A 10,116-nucleotide genomic window follows, 5' to 3' on the forward strand; every position below is an offset into this window, starting at 1 on the left:
TACTTAACCAATAGCATCCTAGATTAAGTGGCAATGAATGAGATGTATTCACTCATGGATGGGTACAATGGGTACAACCAGAGCACCCTAGCTAAAGAAGATAGGTAAAAGGACACTTTTGTCGATTGAATGGGGGGCATCATCAAGTGACATGATACAACTTGGGTTGAATACCACACCAGTAATATTTCAAAGGTTCATAATGAATACACTTTAAGAGTAGATTGATGAATACCTCACAATCTTTTTGGATGACTATTTAACATAAATCACAAAGTCAACACACTTAGAGTCTTGAAAAGGCATTTCGAAAGTGTAGAGAGAATCAAATCCCCCTTAATTTGTAAAAATATGTGTTGTGTGTCTTTTTAGAAGTATTCATCATTTTAAACAAAGGGTTCATGGATTGAGAAAAGAAAGTTTTATGCTATTCAAAAGAACATCAAGGAGTTTCCTCATTTGCAAGGTTCCCAAGTTGTTATTGAAAGTTAAACAAGAAGTTCTCTTGAGTGGTTGAACTGCTACATCAGCTTACAAGACAAGAAACCAAGTTCAAATGGAACAATGAACTTGCGGTTATTTCAAACTCTACAAGATATGGCAATGATGGCATTGATACTCAGAAAGCCCAATTAGCACAATATTTTCCATGTGCATGTCAATGGGCAGAGAAGAATTACTCTACAACTAAAAGGGACGCATTGGGAACGTGTATACAATGTTCAAAAGTTTTGCTAGGCAACCCTTTCATCCTCTTTGTGTAAAACATTGCTATACTTGTCAACAAAACAATCATGAAACCTAGATTAACAAGAGTCCAATTTCAGGATTGTTCCTAAGCATAGTTCATCTTATTGTGAGATATATCATTTCTCTCTCAATGAAGTTTAAAGATCACAAAAGAAATAGATGATAACTATGAGCTACCAAATGCAAGGTTGTTCATTGTGTCAATGTATGAAGACAAGGACAATGGTAAAAGATCCATATAGGAGATAGATGTGGCTATGATACATTGGTTATAATCTTACTATATTAAAAAAACCCTTTGTAATGCAAATCATATCACATAATGATGATTTTTAAAAATAACACCAATTGCACCACCACATCAATTGTTTATCACATATATAGCCTATTTCATTACCGTCACAAAAATAAGCGAGATATAGCTTGCCACTCCACAATATGTTGTTGCAATGAGGGTGCAACAATGGTACTATTTTATGTGATAAGACTATGTTTAAAAAACTTCTATGCAATTTTTGTAAATGTATATATTGCGATAGATCTATAGTAGATACATGTTTTTTGTGTAATACACTAAAATATATATGTAGATAAGGACGTGATGAAAGATCTATGACTTTTTGTAAGTATTTATATGGTGATAAGGGTACCATAGTTGCATGGTTTTTTGGCCTTGCAAGGGGTCTTAGGAGAGGGTTGCTTTTTGGCCCTAGGGTTGGATTTTGGGGTTTTGAGAGTTGCGGGTCAGTTTGACCAGGTTGGCAAAGCTAAAGTTGGGTTAATGTTACGTGTGGTTGAGTTAAATTATAGCGGACGGTTGGGATTAGAGCGGGGAGGGGACGGTCTTGATGTAATCCAACTGTGCATGTTGTTAGGGTTCCCTCTTATGCATAGCTTTTCATTTCTGTAGAAGCATTCGTCGAGATTCCTGTGTTGTGGTTACCTTCCTAGTGATGCTCTTGCAGTTGTTGTTACCTTCTTGTTCTCTTGCTATTGATGATCCTGCCATGCGTAATTGTCTCTGTCTCGTGTGGTTGTGGTGGGCATTATGCATGCCGGTTAGCTCGGCGTTGTTCTCATGTCTAGTCTCCCTGTAAAAGCATTCATCCACATTTTCGTGGTGTGTGGATGTGTCTTCTATGATGTAAGATTTGTTTCCAAAAGAGTTTTCGGTCGTCAGATGTAAAGGTAGTAGAACAAATTTTTGGATGGGGACGGTGGCTAAACCGTAATTTTTTGAGGGTATGGGTACTGACACACAAACAAATGCAACTGTGGCATGGATTGGGCGACTTTGCTATCGGCCTAAATTAGTGGTGAAGGAGTTACCATCGTGGGTGGAGGGATAAGTGTGTCTCATGGGCGCCATGAAGACATTGAAAATGTTCTCTTCGATGGCTACAGTCTAATGTAGTATGCTATGTTTCTGTTTGCTTACTATTGTAGTGTTGCTTTTTGTGTCCAATAGATTCGGACATGCAACTTTCTAATGTTGCATGTCAGTTTCTAAGGACAAAGAGAAAGGGCCTTCCACAAAATATCTGTGTCGTATGTTGCCTCGTGCTGTGGAGTGTGGTAGTGTTGGCAGTATTTGAGTGGTCAGATAGTCAGTTGGGCGGAGTCGGTTTTGAATGGGAAAAGAGTCGGCTCCGTGAAGTCGGTTGAGGAATGGATCTCCTCGATTCTTTGAAATTGCCGCCGCCTTGGTCCATTTGCATGCTGCTCAATAGATAGAGGCATCTTGTTATCATGGTCGTAGAGTTGCCTTACCCATCGCGGCAATGGCTTTTCCGGTGGTGTAACAACAGGTTGGTGACTTATACCTTCATCATCTGATATTTCCTCCTCCTTTATAGCTCCTGGGATAGGTCCATAGTGAGTTACCTCTTCGCTTGATGATAAAGTGAAAGAGCTCTTCTCTGCCTCCACTGCATGTGGCTACTCCTTGAACACCACATCGTGGCTCGCTATGATCTTCTTTGCCTCTCGGTCATACAACTTATAGGCTTTCTTCTCATCACAATAGCCTAAGAAGATACATTTGGTGCTTTTTGGTTGTAGCTTGTTTCTCTGTTTGTCTGGTACATGCGCATAGCATTTACACCCAAACGTTGTGAAGTGGGAGATAGATGGCTTCTTACTGCCACTGTAAACCTCATGTGGTGTTTTACCTTTGAGTGCCTTTGTATAGGTGCGATTAAGCATGTAAACCGCAGTATTGACAGCTTCAGTCGAAAAGTGGTTTGGCAGTCCAACACCTTTCAACATACACCTGCCCATCTCCACGGTGCTCCGCATTCGGCATTCAACAATCAAATTTTGCCGAGGCATATGTGATGTCGTCATTTGTCGCTTGATCCCTTTGCTCTTGCAGAAATCTCCAAACTCTGTAGAAACAAACTCACCACCACCATCCGATCTGATTTTCTTCTCTTTTCTCCCTATTTCATTTTCAACAAGCTGTAGTCATTCTTTCAATTTACCAAAAGCTTGAGCCTTTTTGTGAAGAAAGTACATCCACATCTTCTTGCTATAGTCATCGACGATCAATAAAAAATAGGAAGATCCCCCCAAGGCCTGTGTAGGCATCTTACTGCACAAGTCAACATGCACCAACTCTAGAGGAGCGTTTGCTCTATTCTTGCTTTCTTGTGGGAATGCCTTTCTCTGTTGCTTGCATGTTACTTGACACGATTCTTTGATTTCTGCTATTGTGGTCAAGTAAGTGAGCAACCATACCTTGCTTCTGCATCTTCTTCAGCATTGCAAATCTGATGTGGCCGAATCTTTCGTGCCAAAGTCTGCTTGTGCCCACTCTAGCGGTGGCTGTAAGAGCACTTAGCTCATACAGGTTGTTCCTCCTTACTCCAGTATCAACAAGATTGCCAGCACTATCCATAATGTTTGCTCCTATCTTGTTGAACCTCACCTCATGGTCAAGTTCAGTTATAAAAGCAACTGATAGCAAATTTCTCTTGATTTGTGGAACATACAACACATTAGATAGTTTCTTAACATCTCCATTTATAGAAACAAATGAAACTGTACCTGTACCCTTAGTAGGGCATTTTGCGTTATTTTTAACCGTCATGGTGATGTTCCTATAGAGGCTGCATGGAACAATATAGACCCTTCTTGGACGTCATGTGACGGGAGGCACCACTATCTAACACCCATGAATCAGTGGTTGAAGCTTCTCGAAATGAGGAACACTCTTCGTCAATGGCCAGAAATAGATCCAACTTTGCTTCCGCTGTGTTAGCTGTCTCTTTTCCCTTATCTGTCTTCTTTTGGGTACCATTCTTTTCATTTGCTTTCTTGACCTGGCAATTTGCAGTCACATGGCCCTTCTTCTTGCAGTAGAAGCATTCTCTCTGAAACTTCTTCTTGCCGCCCTTCTTCTTTTTGTCACCACTAGTAGAGGACTCACCTTTGGTGGAGGAACCACCTTTGCCTTTCGTAGTGGTGGCAGAGAACGCAGCATTCCCATTGCCACCTCCATCTCGAGCTTTAAGCCTCAATTCCTCCTCCATTCTTAAAGCACAGAACTCCTCAAATGTCAAGGGTCAAGGTCTCACCTAAGTGTTAAGCGGGGCGCTGTTACCAGTCCATCAAACCTTGTTGGACATATCCGGAGACACCGCCGAGCTAGCTCTTCTCTAGTCTTTTGTATCCCAGCACCAGCCATCTAGTCACACAGATTTTTGATTCGGGTTATGAACACCTCCGCTGTCTCTCCTTCATTAAACTTCTCAGTTGCTGTGAGCTGATTCTCCAGGTTCTGGATCCTTGTCTGATTCCGCGTCTCATATTGACTCTTCAATATGTTCCAAGCCACAGTTGCCTTAGATGTATGTTAAATCAAGGTCAAAACACCATCAGTAGTGCTTGTAACCAGGGCACATAGAACATCTATGTTCGTGCATTTCCAAGCTCATAGAAGGTCGACATTAGGAGGTATTGTTCTCCCCAGATTTGTTGGGTTGGGGGTTTTTTGTGGTTCTGGGTCAGTCCTTAGTACTATCTCTAGAAGCTCATACAAATCTAGAATAGCAGTAATTTTAAACTTCCACAAAGTGTAGTTTGTACCATCTAGCTTGCCTTTAGTATAGGCTAGTGGGCGAATCCTCAACGCCTAGATTGTTGGTATTGTTGGTGCAGCTGCTGAACTCGAGCTGCTTTCTAATGCCATCACTCTGTATGCTATTGAAGCCCTTGCCTCTCTTCTACTCTTTGATCATTAGAGCTGCCTGGGCTCTGATACCATGTTAAATTACACGGCGCAGCGGAACAAAAACTGAACAAAGAATAGAGAGTAAACAAACTGGAGACAAACAAAATTTTCCTTCAATACTAATGTAGTACAGATGATGGCTCCGTCCACCCGTGCGCTCCCACAATGGAGCTTAGATGGCGATCTAGATAGATACTAGGTGAAGAGCTACTAACTAGAAGATCTCTGTTGGAAGATCTGATCTGATTTGATACAATGGACTGGGAAGGTCGCCTCTTTATAGCTATGAGGGCGGAGGGGGGCCATTAGCCCCCCTGGGACCCCCCAGCTAGGGGCCACAGCTGGCCCCCAGACCCTAACGAGAGCAAGGGGCTCCTACACAATCAAGACAATGTGCCTGGTTGTGCTACCAGCTTACCTACCCTACCTAGCCCATAGGCTAGACTCACATAGATCACCTTTCTACCATCAACAGTCTCATTGATAGACCTCATCTGACATGCAAGTCAGGATCCATCTAGTGTCTTGGGCTCACACATGGCTTTTCCTCATATGGGGGCCTTACAACTTGAGCACCTTGGACCACTGGTGGATACCAGGAGGGTGGGGCATTGAGCATATCTAACAAAACTATCTGTCCAACATCTATCTTTTGTTGGATTGTTCATTGCAAAAAAGTATAATTTTAAAATGGTTATACTTGAAACATTAAACACATTGTAGGAAGCTAAGACTTGTCTGGAGATATTATTTCACTTCTTATTTGTGTAGTGATAGTCATAGATTTGTGTATACATGAAGCTATTGTGCTGTGAAAAATTGATTGTACATCGACCTGTTGGATTCAGTTTAGGTTAGGTATTTGAATTTAACCTCATGAATGATTGTACTGTGACATTTTGATTAAGGTTCAATCGTGTAGAATATGTGTTCTGCTTGGTTGTGGCACGTTTCATTGTAGCACAGTGGATATGTGTTTCCAACATGTTTGGAACATTTCATATGTGGAAGGTCTAACATTTTCTGTGAGCCATGCCAATAATGTGACCTAACTATACCTATATGCAATTTGGAGTATGAAACTATTTGTTCCTCGATCTAAAAGAAATTTATTCTTCCTCGGTTCAGAAGGAGTTATACTCAATTTGAAAATATCAAATTGGATTTCTTAGTGACGCCACATTCTGTATTGATAGAATTGTAGTAACATTGAGTAGGTGGAGAACAAATTAGTAGTGAAATACAATTGGACTTTGGGGATATTTGAGCTCCGTGTAATACTAAAAAATGGTAGTTTGCTAAAATTTTTGAGTATTCGTGACTTGTACAAACAATTATACAGCTCTTTGATTTTTTTGTTGCAGTATCAGTAAATGTACTTAAGTTTTGTTAATATCAATTGAAATAGCTATAGGCTAGCAAGACATTGTAAGAATGTTTTATAAATCAAGTTTCTAATAAGTGCTTCGGACTAGTTCCTTTTTCATTTTTGTTAGCACTTTGATCTTTTAGTACCGTATCAATAAAAGCAATTGGAAATTTTTAGCATCAGTTCAAATAAAGAAAATGTAGTAGCAAAATGCAAATGTTGTTCCATAGTTTGACATACAATGCAAATCAGTTTACTACATTTACCCCAGATTATTAACCTTCCAATAAGATGTTGTCGTAGATGTATATACATTAGTAACTCTTTAATGATATGTCATTAAACTAGATTACTATAGGAAGACTGCCTTACATTAACATATTTGAATTTCTTAAGTGTTGGCATGTTTAATTTAACATTGAAACAATGAGGGAAGCCATAGCATGTTAATACATAAGTAAAAAAATGAAAAATTAAACTATGTGCTCTTCTACGCAGTTAGGAAATAGTGACCACTGTTAATTTGTTGGATTTTGCCATAGGAGTTGTTGTGGAAAAGAAAAAAACACACTTATGTTAATTAGTCTTTGTAATGCCAAACAATAGTCTTCATTTATTTGATAAATTTTCTCACAATGAGTGTTACCACCCCTTTGATGTTTTTCTTCTATCTCTTTCAACTTTTCTTTTTTCCCTTGGTATTGGCAAGCAAGTAGGTGTTACTGTACATGTATGTATCCTATTTTCCCCCCTACAGTAGTTGTTGCTCAGTATGGTGAACATAATTCATTACAAGGTCGTTTATAAGTAGTTCACTCCCACAAGATGTGAAATTGTGAAGGTTGAACTTTTTAACTTTTTCTCAAAATTAATAAAGCAATGGAAAACCAAAACTGAGTACGTTAATATATTAAATTAAGCATTGAAAAATCACAACATGTTGTAGATTGTTAATCTAAAAGCCAAATCATGTAGCCTTAGGTATTTCAATGATCGTCGTATTATTATTTTGTACTTTGCAAAAACGAACAATCATGAGGTCTTATATTAGAATTTATGTTTGTTGAAGCAATAGTACTATTAGCCACCAGGAGATTTGGAAATTTGCATTGTGTGCACATAAATGATTATGGATCACTTATGATTTTTGAATAACATTCCATTGCACTAGTTTGTGTTCTGGCTTTTTTTTTTTGCATCATATCATATTCGAAATAAATTGTAAGATTTCGTGGAGTGTGTTTGTGCTTACCTATTGTAGAAAGGCTTCGACAAAAAGAAAAATTCCATTACACACTTTGGCCTACATGATAGGATTTTCACATGGCCTATAGGAATTACCAAGCAAAATCATTGCTATTATTGACGAACCTTCGAACTTGAAGCTGATTAGAGTCAAAAAGAAGAAGAAGATAAAGCGGAAAAAGAGAGGAGACAAGCTTATAGTGAAGCCTTGGTATTATGAGACTACTAGAGCCCTAGGGTTTTTTGGGTTCATAAGCACACACATGCAGTTATACAGTCAAGAGTAGGGTATGCACATAGGAAAGTCTCACTATTACATGGATGTTGAAAAGGTTATGATATGAATGTATGTTTCATAATTTGTAGAAGCAAATTTTTTAAATTGTATGTCACATGTACACTTTACATTACAATATGAATGTATACTTTGTAAGTTGTACAATGCAATAAATTAACATTTTAGTATGTTTATGGATGGTAAATGGGATTTATAAATGCATAGTTTTTATTACATGTTTTCAATTCACAATCATCAGAGCATCTAATATAACAACTACAATAGAATCAACATGTGGAACTTTAGAATTAACGTGATATACTGAAGTTATAATAAATGTGAATATTTTAGATTCAAGTAGCTACTACACCCCGGATGAGGCAATCGTCCCCAATGAATCTGACACGGCAATCGTCCCCAATGAATCTGACACGGAATCATCAAGTTTTACCGTCATGACGGTCGACAATAGCTCTATGAAGAGATTGTATGATGAAGTAGATTGTAGAGAGGAGAAACGAGTGAAGCTAGAATCTCCACAAGAAGAGAGGCCTTATCACACTTTGACCATAGAGAGTGTTCAGATGAATTGAGCGTTGAAAGCAAGTACTCACCTAGTGAAAGGCCCTTGCTCATTCACAAAGTAGTTTTATCAGTCAAGAATGGGATATTCGAAGGAAGAGTGTTGAATAAATACGAAACTTGGGCCTTACAAAATGTCAATTATCCAAAAAATTTGAAATTGGATTTAACCACAACAGAGAGGGGGGCGGTTGTATTACTCTCGCAATAGGTGAGGCTTACTACACTGACTTTGTCAAGACATTGAATATAGAAGACTGCATAAAGGTTATAAAATTTTCAGTTTGTAGTAGAAATACTCGAAACTACGAAGGAACATCCGATTATACTTTGGTTTTTGATCCTTCGACTAGAATCGAACGTTCTAAAACATTCACAATTGACCCAATATTTGTTCCAACCACTAGTATCTATAAGTACAAAGAAGACTGCAAAGAGATAATGAACAATGGGCAAGCCAACAACTTGCCCTTGGCTATAGTCACAGTGATGGTAATTAAGTTTGGGAGCTGCATACGCTAGATGGATGAGCTAATCATTGGCGACGATGAAAATACAGATGACCTTATAACGATAAATTGCCATAAAAAATTGTTAAATCTTAAATAAGATGTGCAATGTTGATTGCAATGAGACTTCTACTTTTAGACTAAGAAATTTCGACCCATGTCGCCATTATAGTTGACTTTTTGGAACAATTGGCATTCAAACTATATTATTGATAGGTTCAAGGCAGTGGGATTTTTCCATTTTGTTTTGAGAAATGTAGGAGCAAAGAAAAACAGTCAACCAATCGCATTGAACATGCTTGACCAGACTATCATGGCACCTACACGAGTTCCATTGATCTCAGCAAAACTAGCTTGAGTCTTTCATCAACATATTCAGCAAATCGGCTACAGAAATCAAGTAATGCTTAGTTCTTGCACACTGCTATACATAATTGTAAAACAAAGTACAATATATTGGTAGTTAACACTTCCTATGTTATACTTATAGAAGATAAGTGATGTTCTTACTATTATGGGGTTGAACTCAACCTTGTATGAGCCTGTGTGCTCATTTTGCAAAGAGGAAAAGATTTTGAAGGAAAACACTATACCTCGATGTTTAACATGTGACCGAATCACCATTCTTAAGAAGATTCCTAAAGTGAAGGGACTTATCACAAGCTTAGATGGTGCAAGTGTAGAGGTCATATTGAAGAACACATCCTCACCCGTTCATAGAACTGCTAGAAGACAATACATAGTTCCTAAAATCATGTTGGGCCAGAGGATTGAAGGAAGGTTCTTGGTTAATATGCAAGCTTCATTCCTTTAAGGTGTAATGCTGCTTGAGCAGTTCATCAACCATGCATGCAACATATGATATAGTTGGCAGTTGTTCGTTGTTCTATCATTACTTTTTGACGTTTAAAGTCATCAGAGTTTTTTCTGTACAACGCAAAACCATCAGCTTGGTTTGTTTGCAGGAGCAGCAGATTGCTAGTCTAATGTTTTCTAACTCCAATTTCCTTCATTGCATAGTTTAAGATTTTCACTGATGGTATTTTTTGCCTATTGTACAACCTAAACTTGTCATCTTGGTTATTCCATAACATAGTAGCACCTCACTGCTACATCTTACTTTATAAATATGCTTTGTCTACGTTAAAAA

Source organism: Dipteris shenzhenensis, chromosome 30, assembly GCF_047967505.1.
Source record: "Dipteris shenzhenensis isolate YYH24624 ecotype China chromosome 30, Dip_SZ_1.0, whole genome shotgun sequence".
Classification (NCBI taxonomy): domain Eukaryota; kingdom Viridiplantae; phylum Streptophyta; class Polypodiopsida; order Gleicheniales; family Dipteridaceae; genus Dipteris; species Dipteris shenzhenensis.